This window comes from Thermobia domestica, chromosome 13 (assembly GCF_964235325.1).
Source record: "Thermobia domestica chromosome 13, izTheDome1.hap1.1, whole genome shotgun sequence".
NCBI lineage: Eukaryota > Metazoa > Arthropoda > Insecta > Zygentoma > Lepismatidae > Thermobia > Thermobia domestica.
Window position 1 is genome coordinate 1,064,621 of NC_137466.1, and position 17,859 is coordinate 1,082,479.

Below are 17,859 nucleotides of genomic sequence, written 5' to 3' on the forward strand. Positions count from 1 at the left end.
GCCAATAACACTGAAAATCATTTGTCTAAAATAAAGAAATGTTTTCTAAATATTTTTACAATGTATTGGGTACTTAGTTGAAATGTTTTCTGAAGATTTCTAATCCATTTTTAACAAAAATTAGTGTTCTGTAAAATAATTTTAAAATATTTTCCACTCATACCAAACAATATTTTCTATAGATGACAAAAAATATTTAGTGAATATTTTCTGTACATCACAGAAAATATTTACTGAACATTTTCTGTGCATGACAGACAATATTCAGAGAATATTTTCTGTGCAAGACAAAATATTCAGAGAATATAAGGTAGACATATCAAAAACATTTTCAAATTATTTTCCTTGGTGTTTTGTAACAGTAGTAGTTTCAGAACGTACTTAAAATGCTTTCTAACGAATTCTGGTTTTCACATAGAATATTTTAAATTATTTCTGAATATTTTTTCGTCATTACCACGATAACACCTACAGTTTGAAATACATTTCTTTCTTCAATACTGAAGGAAATGCATACTGAACAGTTTTCCAACTCTTGTAAGTTAAAACATCTGGATTTCTTTTTTACAAATTGATGGGGTGGTAGAAGTTTGTGTATGTTGGAACCGGTTTAGAACACACGGAAACTTCTATCATCACATAAATTTGTTGAAATAAATTCTAGTGTTCTAACTTATAGGTTGAAGAAAGAAATGTATTTCAAACTGTCGGTGTTATGGTGGTAATGACGGAAAAATATTCAGAAAGAATTTAAAATATTTCTCTGCGAAAACCAGAAAATGTTAGAAAATACTTTAAGTACGTTCTGAAACTACATACAATAACAAATCAAAAACATATCAATTGCTATTTGAAAAATAAATCGTAAATATTTTCTTTGTTGGCACAAATTCGTCTGAAACTAGTTTAATATTTTCTTAACATTTGCTACTGCTACAAAACACCAAGAAAAGTAATTTGAAAATGTTTTTGATTTGTCTACCTTATATTCTCTGAATATTTTCTATCATGTACAGAAAATATTTTCTAAATATTTTGTCATGTACCCGGGATCCCTTAATATTACAAGGCGACACCACAGGGGGCACTGTGCAGTACAAGTGGAGAAAACTAAATTATCTCGGACACACACTCTATATCTATGCCAATATTCATTGAAAAATAATATGGAGGAACAATAACAACCGGAACAAATCACATGCATTTTGTGAAAAGTATTCTTAATGGAACTAAAAAAAATGCTATAGTAGTTTCTTACAGAAGTATTAAAAATATACGAAACTTATAAACACGTGTATATGAGTTTTTCTTATAAAGAATCACTATAAAACGTGATCATATCACCATGAAACCATTTTATTGCACCACGACTCTTAACACAAGGACGACGTGGACCACTCAGATGTCAACACTCGAGGTGTCTTAATTGTGCTCTTCGTTGTATGTTTTACACAACACTAAAACAGCTATTGTAGTGCGTAGAATAAATAGAGCACAAGGAAGACATTCCAGTTATCAACATCTGAGTGGTTCATGTCGTCCTTGTGTTGAAAGTCATGATGAAATAAATCGAGTATAAAGAAATCAGGTCTACTAAGCTAAAGTACATAATTACAAAAGGAAAGAAAATGCAAGACTGGACTAAGATTTGAACCTGTAACTTCAACTTACCGTGTCGATGCATTAACCACTAGGCTACTCACTGTTTCCGAATAGTCATTCATTCTACCACTCCTGAAGTCAGTGCTCAAGCAACCAGACCGCATTGACTATACCGCAACTTGTGAAGTACTTGGGCAACCAGTGTCTATACTACAGAACCCCACTGGTGGTAAGGTTTATACATGATAAATGGGGAAAATAACTTATTTTATATCATGTAAATATTTAATGCGATATACAATCGATAATTTCTTTGAGTTATCGTATATAATAGAGAAATTATCCTTAAAATGATCTAAATTCCACCATCCTACATTACTTATAATTACATAAACCGAAAGCCAAATAAAGGAATGAACCTTTAAAAGACAATACATAAAATAAAATCCTGTAGATTTATTGAGAATAATTACAGTAATAATTTATTAAATTTTACATTAAGTATACATTTGTAGTACACAATATATTTAATGTGAATACATAAACAAAAAATCTATATTAATTTAAGTCTACTAATTGCATACCGTACATTATAATAGTTTGAAATGTATATACACCTCATCAGCGTATCAATTTTAACAAGTTTTATTTAACATTAAAAAAAAACACTTTGTAAGAAAAGTTCGAACAGAGTTGCACCTTACAAACTCTTCCCCACACCCTAGTATTGTAGTTCAGAAGATGACTGTACCAATCACCGAAAACCAAGCAGCAGAATCATGCGTTTACTTACGTCCCCCCTTCTCTCAACACACACAAAATAAGTTAAACTATTTCTTGAAAAGCTCTGTGTCACCTTCATCTAAGAATATATTAAACGATACGAAATAGGTATATTATATATTATTTTAGATCTGAAGTGTGATTTAACTGCCATAAATTAAAACTAAGCATAATATGCACGCAAATTAGCTTAAATAAGTACCATACACATCACACGAAGCGAGCTACGCCAATAAAAAAATCACAGTCAATAAGAATTAATTAGATCTTCAGTCTATATTTTTAAATTGGTGTTATGTTGACGCTATGAATTTTGGCCTTCCTATACTAAATGTCTCTATGCCAAACTCTATATATAAAACGTTTTTCGTCGAATCTGCAAATTGAGCAAGCCGCGCGCTAATGATGGGAGGCTGGTGATAGTTCATTACATAGGAAGACACTTTGAAATGCTAGGTGAGTCACAACACTTTCTTCCTTTTTCTGGGATTCATCCTTACTTACGGTCAAATTTGGTACCGCCTATGTAGTACCTGTGTGCGGCGTACCTTGAAATCATCTCGGTTCATAGCCTCCAAACACAGTGGACTCCTAAAATAAAGCAATTGTTGTAAAATTACTATTTGTAGCATGTGTGGCAAAATTTAAAAACGAAATATCACAGAATCAAGGGTAAGTCAAACGAAGCGTTTTATGCAGTTTTTTTATCTTACCTCAGGCTATCCAAAATACTAAAACATTGTTTCCTATACTTTTGGAAGTTATATACTAAATATCTTAATAACTATCACTCAAGTTTGGTACGCTGAATAAAGTTATAGTGTAGATATAGAATTGAAACTATGATCCAAACTTAAAATAATGATATTACAGAACACAATAAATTTAACTTAGGATGAAAATGGAAAATGTAGATGCATGAGTATTACTGAGCGAAGGAACGAAAGTAACTCAGCTGGGTTACGAGTTTGACAGAGTTCATACACAGAAATCGTTCGGTGGTTTATATTTCCTGCTTCGACTTAAAAAATAAAGAAGATAAGCTCGCTTTAAAAAGAGTTAAAAAGAAAAAAGCTTTTAAAAGATTTAATTTATTCTGAATTTTTGTTCAGTATTTGTAAATAAATAATGTAGAAAACCGACACAGAGCTTGCCCACAGGACTCTGGCGCCCAAATCCCAACTCCGCTATATGCATGCCTGCCATAAAGTAATAGAGATATAAACTTTTTTAAAAAAGTGCAGATTAAGCCTAGCTTAATATTTACATTTTTTTAACGATACCTACAGTATGGCGCTAAATTCGTCGTACAAAAGCAGAGGAGTGTTTTCTGAGAGTAAAACAAACAAAATGTTCCAATAAACTTAGGGCGAAAAGCCCATCGTTCACGTGTTATAGGCTGCCGAAAACATCAAAAAATCAATTCTAAAGGTCCATAGCTCTAAAACTATGGGACCTACCAAAGTCGGGTCAAGACTTCACTTAGGAACTAATATGTGCTCTATTCAAAAAAATACATGTTTTAGAATCCTAAGGTACTCACGCAACAATTTTTATGGATGTAGTTGGAGAGTACTTTATATCATAGGCCCGTAGTCAAACTCCCTATATAACAACTGTTGTGGATGCACCTCAGGATTCTGAAACACGCATTTTTGGATAGGGAACATACTAGTTTCTAAGTGAAGTCTTGACCGCACCAAGGTAGGTCCCATAGTTTTGGAGCTATAAACCTTTAAAGTTTTCATGATTTCAGCAGCCTATAACACATAAACGATGGGGATTTCGCCCTATGTTTATTGGAACTCTTTTTAACCCTCAGGAATCACCCCTCTGCTTTTGTACACCGAATTTAGCGTCATACTGTATAAATTAATAAGGTAGAAGTATATGTGGTCCTTCTCACTATGCTCACTTATATATATATATCTTAAAGGCTAGTGATAAATAACACCAGCCCTCTGCTCCTATACCACCCTGTGATACCGGAGCAGGACGTTTGGGCGCGAGAAGTTTGGACGCAAAGCCGTATATCTAAATAGGTTAATCTACTTAAATGGGTTATAATGTACTTCAAAAATAGAAACCGGATGATTACGTACTAAAAGCCTTAAAAATAGGCATTCATATCACTAAAGCTCAAAAAATAACTGCACAACCTAAAATTAAGAAGTTCGGAAAGGTTAAATTTGACCCACATTTTCTTTAAAATGCCATGGCAAACAGTCACTAAAAGTCTCAGTTGCAACAAATGCTTAATTTATTTCTAATATTTTTTTGTATAATGCAGAAAAAAATGGGTCTAATTATTTTGTTTTTAGAATGATATATCCTAATTTCAGGAAAATCGGAGACAATGACCTGCAGAAATTTTTTTCAGCATGAATCTATATTGGGCTAAAATAAAATTTGCTGTAGGCATCCTACAACACCCCAAAGTAAACTTCTGTGAAGTTATCTTTACAATATCTCTAACGTAAAGGATATTCATAACTTCATAGCAATTCAATACACTGCATTACTGCTTATTACTACGTATTTGCAACACAGATAATTGGAAAGGAAACAACAGTGAAATCTAATATACCTATTGAATAATTTACTTTGTCTTATGTTACAATTACCATGACATTAACATTCCATGACGGAATTATGGGCCAAATCCAGCATTATTCTGCAATGTCAACAGTTTCAAAATTCTGTACGGCGAATTCTTTCATCAGCTTGAATATATTTTCTTCTTTCAGTTCAGTTGATTTTGAGTTTAACGTCCCGTGAACGGCGAGGCTATACAAAACGTGAACCTACTGATTAACGTGGAATCCGAACCACGACGTGAGCTCTCGTCGGGAATTTTCTTCTTTTCTTGGGCGGATCGTCTTCTCGAAGCATTGCCTTGTGTCCTGCTTCTCTTTTTTCCTTTGAAATGCATCAATAAAGCGCCAAATCAACCAATGTCGTTCCTTTACGTTCGATATATTATAAAGAACAAAAGTTTGTCAATTTTGGGGTGTCATTGGCTGCCTACAGTAAATTCGTTTTGACCCATTCTTCCTATTTAAATGTATAATTAGTGCCTATTTCTATGAAAATTTATTAATATTATAGTGTCTCAACTTTCTATCAATATAATAGAGTCTCAACTATATGGTTTAATGGGCATATCGAATAATAATAATAATAATAACAATAAAACATTCAATAAATACTCACTTCCTGAACTACCCAATACATAGCATAAAGAACACCATTTTCATTTCAAAACCAGCTTGTATTCATTTTTTCTGATCTCTCGGAACAGGTCAGTACTTAATAAACATTTCTTGTTTTGTACCATGTGTTTTAATAATCTATTATAGAAAAACAAAATGCAAAAAATTAAAATATGTACAGTATTTTACGAATTTTAAGTCACATCTTTATAGTAACTAAAATTAATGAGAAACGTACATTGTTTTTAACTTAAAATAGATATCTGGTGCCTTCCATTTCAATTGAGGCAAAAATAAATAAATAAATAAAAAATAAAATTGTACCATCACCATCTCAGATATTGTTCAAACTTTTTTTTAATAGGAACTAGACATGTTTTTAAGGGACCCGTATTTTTTTTGTCGAAAAAAAAAATTCCCACCAAGTAATGGGCCATCATGGACGGGGAGTACAATTCATGAATTGTAGAAAACGTGGAAAATGATCAAATTCGGAGCCTCACAATTCAGCAATGGAGACATGTAGAGTTATAATTCTTGTTGTGGTATACACATAGGGATATGAATAAACTATATTTTACTATAGTTTGGTTTGCGCATGCGTACCTTTTTTGAACATAAATTAACAAATGAACGTAAGTTTATGTGAAAAGTCGAAGTTTATGCTTTTTTGAGCACTTCCGGTTCAAAATTTTAAATTCCGTTTTCACGGTTGGTAAGACCTAGTTACCCGCTTTCCCCCCAAAAAAAAGAAAAAAGTATCGCTTCTGTGTGCAGCCGTTTTATCGCAAAAAATTCGAGAAATCGTCAAAATTTTCAAATTTTCAAAAATCGTCATTTTCTCGAGAACATCATAATTTAAAATTCCTAAATTTTGTCAGATGGTTCAACTGTACATGGATAATAAACACACCAAATAGCATTCTCGACCAATGCTTCATGAATGAACTACAGCCTTTTTAGGTTAGCGAACTTTCGTTAACTTTGAAGTCACAGTTGGCAACAATGAAAACAACGAAAGTGTAAAAAAAAAAAATGCTACCGCAAAGCATCGTGTAAAATTTCAAGATACAAATTCTATTTTACTGCATGTGGACTTCTCTTAAATTGGACTGTTATACTGCAAAGGGAAGTTCAGAGTGATCACTGGAGAAACGAGCAAATCTCCTTCTTTACGGGAGTGATATATTATCATGAAACAACTGACAGTTTTGCTGTAATAAGCGATGACAAAACACACGATTCGGCTCGTACTCATAGCCATGAATAAGATTCTAAAAATACTCGAAGAAAAGCGAAAATATACGTTATAGAAATGGTTCGAATACGTGAAAATAAGTGTCTACAATTTAATAAACCGTTTCAGTGATTTCTGATGGTGCTGCATTCCACTTTAAAAATTGCTTTCAGATGTCCAAGATGCAGACAGGTACGATAAAGCAATGGCTTTCAGTGAAACCGGCCGTGGTAAGAGTCTCTGCGACGTATTGGGGAGAGGGGGAATAAGAATGTGGCAAAACGGGAAAACGAAAAACAGATTCACAGTATTAAACCTGCAGAAAAATTCGTGAGTATAATGCAAGTTCCTACTCCGGGTATTACTCTCGTCTTGTTGCCAAAAACCGAATTCGACAATTAAAAAAAAAAGTGGGAAAGTGTGCGACCGGTAACTGGTATTTACCGAAGTCATCTTTGGCTTTTATGGGAGTAACGGGTCACCATGGACTAACTTCATGTTTTCCCCAAAATCGAGCTTCTGCAATTCAAAGTGTAGATTTAAGAAATCTGCAAAAATGAACTTTTGTTACATACATATATGACAACCAGTGATGGGTAGCAGAAATATTATCAATAAATCAAATATTACATGAAATTGCAGTGTTTGTGTTTCCAGGAGGCGCGGTGGCTCAGTGGTAGAGCGTTCACCTCGGGTGCTTGGGGTCCTTGGTTCGATCCCAGCTCGCGCCGTGTGGACTTTGTGGTGGACAAACACCGTGCTGGTGGGTTTTTCGGGGTTCTCCCGTTTCCTCCTACCTTCTTCATTCCACCATTTCACTCATTTCTCATAATCACTGTCTCCTTTAGCCTAACAGGCATAAACGTGGGACATAAAACTCCCAAGATTTCATTTCGTTTTTTTGTCTTTGTTTCCACATGGACCTTCAACAGGGTACAGGTTTCCAGAAGAGAATAAGAGAAGAGAATATAAGTGTTTTGTGACTATCGACAACGTGCTACGAGTTGTGAGTGCACCAACACCTATTGGAGCATCTGCCATGATCACATGCTATTAGCGAAGAAGACACTAAGCAAGCAAATAATTACTTCAGTGTGGAAAAAATCAGTGAAACTGTTTCCGAAAACCATTTTAAGTAAGTTTAAAATTTGTTTCGTAATCGTAATTTTCACCTCAGGTTACATCGGTTTAAGAAAACGGAGTAGGGGGAGGCTAATCTTATTATTTCAGAGAGCCTTTTTGATCAAAATAATAAAAAGGAGCCAGGAAAAACTTTTATTCTTTATTTAATGAATGTGAACCACAAACATCATCAAATTGTTGCACTTTCATTGTTTTCAGTGTTGCCAACGGTGATATTGAAGTTAATGAAACTTCGCTAACTTCAAGAGGCTGTAGTTCATTCATGAAGCATTGGTCGACAATGCTATTTGGTGTGTTTATTATTCATGTAAAGTTGAACAATTTCACAACATTTCAGGATTTTAAATTATGGTGATTTCGAGAAAGGTGATTTTTGAAAATTTGAAGGTTTCTCGAATTTTTTGCGACAAAACGGTTTCACACACAAGCAATAATTTGTTTTTTTCGACAAGCGGGTAACTAGGTCTTACCAACCGTAAAAAAAATTTAAAATTCGAACCGGAAGTGCTCGACGCAAACTTCGATTTTTTAAATAAACTTACGTTCATTTGTTAATTTATGTACCAAAAGATACGCATGCGCATACCCAACTATAATAAAATATATTTTATTTATATCTCTATGTACACTCATGTCCAAAATGATTGTCGCATACCTATAACTGTCTTCTTGTAAGAATATAATTTGATAATGATCTTGCAGGGTACTATCCTAGACAGCATATTTGCTTGCCGCAAGCTTGCCTGCCGCTTTTATTTGACTTTATTTCGCTTTGGCTTATACACAAAAGCTTATTTCTGCTTAGTGCAAGCTGCAGTGCGGGCAACCCACGCTTTACTTGCGAGACGCTTTTCTTTAGATTGAAGTAAAAAGCTAGCGCACGTTCGATTTTCAGTTGTTCTCAAAAACCACGTGACGCCGACCTGTTAACTTTCGGCGACAAGGTAGTGTACGCGTTGTTGGCGTCTTGTTAGCATTCAGCTTGAATAAAGGACAAACTTAATTATTTTTTTTTAATTGTGCCGTCTAGTACTCTAGTACTCTAGTCCCACGTACCTATATTGTCGCTCTTTATTTGCTCATATTTCGGTAACCATGAGGCATAACGAATTGTAGTATTTATGTATAAAGCATAAATGTAAACATAGATGGCAGCAGGTTTGAGCCTACTTATTTCGCAAAAGAATACAGAACTCTTGGAGATATTTTAACATAAGCTTCAAGTTTAACTTACAGTATAAACTTTATCTGAACACTGTGTTTAAAGTATAAACATTTTTCTGCGTTTTTATATAAAAAGGTAGAAATTTCAAGTACTCGCGGCTAATGTAGCAACATATTAGATATTTGTAAGAAGCAACGGCGCGTTGCTTGTCACCACTAAAACGTAACAATTATACTTATTTTGATGTTTTGCAGAAGCGGATCGGAGACTTGGGTGTTTTCACGGTTTGCATTTGCTTCAATGATTGGGAATTTGAGAGGACAATATATTGTAGCATCGATTTAGTCTCACAGTTTAATTATGCTGATTTCATACTGTTTTATCTAAATTCGCTTACTGCAAGCTTCCATATAACTTGTTTGGCGTGTGTTTCGGTTGCAATAAGCTTATTAAAGCTTGCCATTGATGAGAATACGCTTATAATTCGCTTGCGTTTGAGATAATTTGACTTGTGTTTAACTTGTGAAGACAAGCCTGCCCGAAGCCTTGCCCAGATGTAACTAACTAGCTTGCCACAAGCTTGCAGCAAGCTAATTGGCTTCCATAGTATAGCTTGCGGCTAGCTAATTGACCTTGCGACAGCAAGTTTGTGGCAACTTGCAGCAAGTTTAAATTGCTGTCTGGGATTGATACTGATACTACATGTATAATCGGGAAATGTATATTCGTAGTAAATTTCAGAAGAAAAGAATTACAAACACGAAAATTAGAATGAGTAAAACAAAATGTTGCTAAATGGACAAGAAAGTTTTATATTTCTTATTTACTGCTCTTTTGACATGAAATTTGGCACATACATCTGTCTTTCCCGATTATACACATACTAACATTATAAGAAATACAGGACGAATTCGTTATCAAATTATATTCCTACAACAACATATTTATAGACATGCGACAATAATTTTTGTCATGAGTGTCCAAACCACAACAAGAATTATAACTATCTGTCTCCATAGCTGAATGGTGAGGCTACGAAGTTTACCATTTTCCACATCCTCTAAAATTCGTAAATTGTACTTTCCGTTTTGATGGCCCATTACTTGGCGGGAAAATCTTTTCCGACAACAAAAAATACGGGCCATTTAAAAAACATGTCTAGTTGCTATAAAAAAAAAGTTTCAACAATATCTGAGATGGTGATGGTACTTTTTTTTTTGGCTGAGTTGAAATGGAAGGTTCAAACCATTATTTATGTTATTTATATGTTGATTCATTTTGCAATAGCAATCTACATGTAACTATATATCGGAACCTTATATCTATTATATCTCATAGGTAGAAATACGTAATACGTAATGCATAGTACTCCGTAAGGAAGCTATTATGAACTCAAGGCATTATGTAAAGTGATGATGCAGAACCACAGGAGTGAAGTGAAGCTATATTAGATGTAAGGCATAGTTGTATGGGATATAACATTTTTACACTACCCTCGGTTACGTGCATATCCACCGTCGCTGACATGCCCGCTCCATACGGAAGCAAACCAAGCTCATCCTGCTACGCCCTTGTGCTCACTCTGTTAATAATATTCGTGCTTTTCAATGGCTATCTAGCACTGGTTGGTTCGTATTTTTCGCACTGTCGTTCTATCATTGCTTTTTTTCATGGTAATCTTTACTTTCAATTTTCAATACATATATATATTTGCGCCTGATTTACATAAGAGTTGTACTTCTGCACTTCTGAAGCACAGAGTTAAGTTGTTCTAAAGGAGAATATACTTTCGGAAAGAAGAACAGGTTACAAATACAAAACATACCTAAAATAGAAAAACTTAGTCTTTTCTTTATCATAGCACTATCGTATTCTAGATTCCTCGCCCAACTAAATGAGGATTTCACTTACGAAGTATCAATAACACTAAAACTATATTCTGTAACCATAGCCGCCCGCTGCAGGGAGCACTTGCTTTAACAATGGATTTTCCTAATTAGTATTAAAATATGCTAAATTTTTTATTCACACACAACAGTTAGTGAACTTAGCAGTGAGTTGCAATAAATGTTTTTTTACATTAAATATTATGTGGTTCTAGGTATTTGTATCTGCGACTTTGCTTGTATGTCGGTACTTTTGCCCACTCCCCCCTTTTAAAGAAATCCTGTGGGAGTTACTATGTCTACATTTCCCTTTAAAATTCGCTTATATACTACATATACATCTATACAGACACTAATTTTTAATAAAGATGAATATATTTATGATTACGGCAACCACACGATTAAATTAATCGAGAGTCGTAATTAGTAGACACTACTTTAATTGGTCAGTGCACAGGGTTTGAAAAAGCCGGGTATTTTTGAAAAAAAAACAACCCACCTGGGCCCAAGTGGTTTTTTTCGGGTTTTATTGGGTTTTTTCGGGTTTAATTGGAGTTTTTCGAAATATTTCAATCTCTTTGGGGTAAAAATGTTAAAATATGATTTACATTTCATGAGTGTCATTGTCACAACTTGCAACAACTTTCTATTCACTGCTGTTTTGAAAAAAATTGCCACCATTTTGAAATTTTATATTGGATCGCCGAAAAAAATCTATACAGCAAATTTAGAATGTCTTGTGCTTCTACCCTCAAAATACTAACTTAAAAAGTCCGAAAATTGCACCTTGTAGCATGGATACCCACTATTTTGAAGAATGGCCGCCATTTTGAAATTTTATGCCGCCAAAATATATACAGCTAATTTACTCTCGTGCTTCTACTTTGAAAATTTCAACTTTGAAGACCTAAAATTGCGCTTTCTAGTGTGGATATCAGCGGCGCAAATTTGTCTTCGGCATTGGGGGGACGGGTAAGACGGTATATATATATATATATATATATATATATATATATATATATATATATATATATATATATATATATGCGATGTACAAAATATTTATGAAGGCAAAAAACTATGCTGAGGAGGATTACCCATGTCGGTCCCGGCGTCCTCCACAGGGGACATAATATATGACTATTATATTATTGCTTTATAACTTTAAAATCCGACTAGCAACATTGAAAACTGTTTACAAGGGATGATACAAATATGATCATTCTCTGTAAACAGTTTTCAATGTTGCCAGTCTGATTTTAAAGTTGTAAAGCAATAATAATATAGTCATATTTTATGTCCCTTGTGTGGGACTCCGGGACAACATGGGTAGGGGAGCACAGCTGTCTTCAACATTGGGAGGCGGTCAGATTTGAGGCTTATTCTGGGAGGTATCAATTTCATCTCACTTTCCTTTGTGACACTTGGACACAAACCATCACATTTTTTCCTAAAACACACATTTCCAATCGGATTATTAAGGGGGACAGTTCCAAGATTGTAGGGGATATGTCTCCATCATCCCCCGGGTTTTTCGTCAGTGGATATCAGCTATTTTTTTTAAAGCGCGATATTTTATAATTTTACGTTGGTATGCTGCCAAAATCTAAACAGAAAATTTAGAGTGTCTCTGGTTTGTATTCTGAAAATTTAAAAGACCGAAAGTTGAACACTGTGTGGTAAAGGCAGACAAACGAACAAATGTAGATCGAGTCATCCTAAGAGCCTCAGTGACGTTCGCCAAATATGAATACCAAATAGCTATATTAATTTAAAACAAAGACATAATTCATCAAAATGTGTTAAATATTTTTCAACGTAAAATAAATGGTCTTATTGTTGAAGTTCACTTTCGATGCTTTGTGCATTCAATTACGGGAATTTCCCGAGCACTTGTTGCAAGACGGTTCTTTCCTGAAAATTAATTTAAAGCAATTAACAAAGATAGGCCTATAATTCATATTTTATTAAAGTAAATGTTTCAAAATGTCATAAATGAAATGAAATATCCTCCAGCGTAGAATATATAGTTTTATTGTTGAAGTATTCACTTTCGATGCTTTGTGGGTTCAATTGTGGGAATTTCCCGAACACTATTTTCACGACGGGTTTTCCCTGAAAATGCATCTTGCTTTACTGTACATCGAAACTTCCATTAATACTGAAGTTTGAATGCAACACTTGAAATAGTAAGAGTTACGTAGTCTTCGGAGCTCCGAGCATTAAGCTTCTTAATTTTGACAAGAATTTTTACGTTATTGCTAGTGTTAATTCTACAGAATGCTTATTTGAAGGCTAGCAACAAATGACTGAACTTAACTGTTGTTGTTGGAAAACCAAATTTTACTGAATACTTTTGTTACCATCAAAGGTAAGAAATAATACTAATAGTTTTACTAATGTATTTACATATTTACTGTTAGTACCGGCACCTATGACATTAAACCCGTCAACATATGAGGGATAACGTCCCTCGGCGGCGCCGAGTCAGGAAACACACTATTCACGGAAAGTATTTTCTAAAATATACAATCGCTTACTTTACTTCAAATAGGCTATAAGCATAATCCACACATTAATTTGTTCTACAATTATCTCAAGCTAAGATGAAGTTTTTTTATTTATTTATTTATTTATTCAGTGCAGTTAAATATTGTTGTCTATCTTAACATGCAAGCATATAATTCGGCCAAAGAAAGTTTAAAATCTGATAAAAATAACTTTCAACGTGATCACCTTAGTTGTACCAATAATACACTAACAAAAAAGTCAAAAACCCAGGCGGGTTTTAAGATGGGTTTTTTCAGGTGGGTCCAACCCGAAAAAACCCGGTGGGCTTTTTCGGGCTGGGCCCATTTGGGCAAACCCTGTCAGTGTATCGAATACACGACAATGGCAACTAGCATATCTGAGGATGTTTCATACTGTGACCAGAAAAATTTACTTCGAAATATCCCATACTGCAGCTAATTTAATATTATATAAGAATTTCGATACTCGAAAAGAAAGATCAACTGAGACGTGTTAATTTATCCTGAATAACTGAGTCCTGCAACCAAGGAAGAGGGGTTAAAATAACTAATTGTCTATAACAGCCCAAGTACCGGCAATAATTAAGTGCAAAGAGCAATTACAAAGACGAGACGGCTATTTTTACCGCAAAACTGTTATTCCTTTTGCTTAATGTAACCAAGTAAGTTGGTTAACACCTTTTGACAATTTTCTTGGTAACTAAAGGTCAGAAGGTATAGCGTCGTTGGCTTCCCGCACTTGGACCTGCTCGTCACTGGGGGTGTGGTAAGAGGATAGCAAATCACCAGCCACCATTCACTGCATTCAGCGAGCTACGAGTAATTAAGCTGGCAACTCCCCATAAACGTCACTACAACTTTTCACGGGAAAGCAACGACGTTATACCTTCCGTACTATAGTAATCCAGGAAAAGGCAAAGTGTAGTATCACTGAGTACTGCTCGATTACTATTCGGCTACACGACTTCTAGCGTAGTTTTAACCGAAATTCGACTACCAGCAGCTAAGTTATAATTTAATTCTTACTCTGCACACGAAAAGAAAAAAAAAGTTCATATGGACCCGTGGTCAAACGTCTATAGTTCCACTACTGTGAGACCGATCCCAGTCGAGTCAACACATTACTTAAGAGCTAGTACGTGCCCTATCCAAATATCCATATTTCAGAATCTTGCTGCACTTACACATGAATTTTTATAGAGCCAGTTGAGGAATACTCAGAAAAGTTGAAGTGCTCATAAACTGTCCATTGATACGCAAGCACCGCAGAATTCTGAAACATGGGCATTTGAATAGGGCACATACTAGTTCTTAAGTGATGTCTTCCTTGACTGCGCTCGGTCCCACACTGAAACTATAGATTTTTAAAGTTTATTTTCTTATGTCTTCGACAGTCTATAGCATCGAAAGTATGGACTTTTGACCACAGGTCCGTATGAATTATTTCTTTGCTCTGATGTGACAAATCACCTCTGTAGGTTTGATGCTTTAAATTTTTTTACACCCTATATATATACCAGGGTTGGCTGGTTTAAACAAAGGTGGTTTAAACCAGCTGTTTTTTTCAAAAAAAAAAAAAACAACTGGTTTAAACCAAAAAAACGAAAAATGTTCGTAAAAGTGTAAGTGTTTATAAAATCTTGATGAACACAAATCTATGGGTTATCACGTTTCACTCCCATATTTTATTCGTGTTATATTCAGACCTAAATTCCCCATTCATTATTCAAAAAGATTATACTACAAAAGCAACTTTTTTTTTAAGTTTATAAATGTTTGTGATTTTTTTGTAGTTGTTATTATTGTTATGTAACTGCAATCAAAGGAAAATTCTAAATATTGTTTCGTTTCAATGTTTACTATTGATAAAATACTTCGAAATGCCGTACTTTGTGTGTGTGTGTGTGGGGGGGGGGTCATACGAACCCCACGACAGGCATTTAGTGAAATGAGAAGTATTTTTGGTATCTATTTATGTATAAATGAATCTGAGCCAAAGTGGACACAAATAATTCGTATCTTTATATGTAATTCTGTATAATAATTTCACTTGTGCAACTGTTTATCTTTTTGCTCTTCTGAAAGTACTCTTGACAATTATATCAAGAAGCATGTAAAGATCAGTTCAACGTATTTTTATCAGGATTCCTTCGTGAGTGAGTCGGCAGGCGTATCGCATTTGTGGCCAATTAGTCCTGGTTCCGAGTTCAAATGGAGGACAATTTCTCTCGGAAGTAACTCGAGAAGCGGTTTTTATTCCGCTTTAAGCTTATGTGACCCCTTCCAGCATAACCCGGTTGTTGCAGAATAACACCAAGATGAAACAAACTTATTTCTTTTCATATATGATATGAATTTATAGAACAAATTATTTAAACCAAACAAACCTGGTTTAAACCAAAAAACCGTTTTTTTTTCAATATACTAATATTATATACTAATATAAAGAAACGCGGAGAAAGTTATATTGTTTACTGTAACGGTTAGTGACATAACCAAGAAAGCAGCAATCTTCTAGAACACAGGCCCGTCTTCCCATTTAGCTGTAATAAAAACAGAAAACAACGTGCCCTGGGGGCACTAGCCCGTCTCCACTTGCTAACGCTCACTCGGCATTATTATGTGAATTAAATGTAAAACTTTGGTAAACAAAGAAACCAATTATTACACTTTTAGCCAAAAAGTAGGCGACGACCAACTTCGGAATAAATACCTGTTAGTGTGCTATTCCACTATCATCGTTTATGCGCGTAACCCCCGTCGCAGACGCGCCTGCTCCCTACGGGCGCACCGGTATCACTCGGGCTTTCGTGCTGCACTCCTGCCCTGACTCAGTTAGATAGCACTCGCGCTTTTCAGTGGCTACCTAGCACAAACTGGTTTGTGTTTTATGCACGGGTTAATTTACAACGCCCGCGGTAATAGTATACATGAGAACCCGCTGATCTGCGTTTCTTCTGTTTTCTATTACCACTTCTACATGAAATACCATAAATTTTCTAGGTAGTGCAATAGTAAGAAGTATCCATGTGCACAAGACATGTGATATGAGTTAAATCCCCTCCCCCCAAAACACACACATAGATAAATTACAAGGGCATTACACATGCAGATATAAAGTACAGGTCCGATCATTTTTATTTTCGTATTAGTCGATAAGTAAATAAAAGTGGCTTTGTTACCCCCTTTGTAAGTTTGTACATACTCAATGAGTAATCCCTAAAAGTATGAGCGTCCTGCTCCTTCGGGAACTGATGCAGCTTCATGTATACTATATCCATTGCGGGCTCCGTTAACAGAAATACAAAGGGCTTAAATTTAGAGTTGCCCCTCCAGTCTGAAGGTGCCCTTGGACTTCGCAACATACAAAAAACGGTGTTTAAAGTATTAAAAATTGTCACATTTCACTTAACTTTAGTACTCCGTGGGCTTCACAAAAATTTAAAAGGTTTTCTTCATTATTTTTGAGCATCCGTAACATCTGTTCGCCATATTCGCCATATTTTACAACTACCATGCTGCTGAAACCTTCCGCGAATGCTTCCGCATCCGGCAAATAGTACTAACTTCCACATATCTTTTCTCGTATTAAACATAACTCTCATGCCGAACTTACATTCCTAAACATCAAATAAAAACTTCAAATTATCATTTCTTACCTCATTTCTCCTGTAAATTTTCCTGATTTTTATAAAAAGCGGAGGGGTAACTCTAAACTTGACCGCAAAAAAGCTCTACCCTAACCTGAAAATGGAAGAAATTTGTCAAAGTTATATAAATAAATATACACTTACTTGTTTGAAATGTTAGCTTCTTTGCTTCTGCTTCTCTTCATAGCCCTATTATCAGTCAAATAGATAGGTCCACCAGCTTACTAGACATATGTGCTACTAGTGCTAAATGGTCAAATGTGTACCTCAAACACAGGATTTATGATTGAAAAACAAAATAGAATAATATACAGGACAAATCGGGAAAAAGTGACACAAGTCAGGAAAAGAGTCAAAGTCCTTCTTTGCTTCACATACGTTTCAAACCTCAAACGAATGGTCCACCCGTACTTCTTTTGTTTAAAACTCGCTGGTTTAAATCAGCGTTGCCAATCTCACAGCTCGGAATTATTCCAAAACCTGATCGAAATTATGCTAGATTCGGTCAAATTATGCTAGATCCTCATAATTACTAATTCAGGAGATTTAAAAGAAAAAACAACGAAGTTGAGATACGATACCGTAACTTAAAATACGCAGAGCGCAAGAATGCGTGGATAGAACTCAATACTTCACGCACCAAAGCTTTA

The 17,859-nt window shown here is 34.9% G+C and overlaps 1 long non-coding RNA gene across 1 annotated transcript; it reads right to left on the reverse strand.

Annotated features, from left to right (window-relative positions):
- Nucleotides 1-2,080: 2,080 nt before the first annotated feature.
- LOC145669102 (uncharacterized) lies at nt 2,081-17,610 on the reverse strand. The gene is made up of 3 exons (XR_014128133.1): nt 17,354-17,610; nt 5,599-5,735; nt 2,081-2,976 (listed from the first exon to the last, which is right to left on the reverse strand). It is a non-coding gene; the product is annotated as an uncharacterized LOC145669102 (long non-coding RNA).
- Between the last annotated feature and the right edge of the window lie 249 nt (nt 17,611-17,859).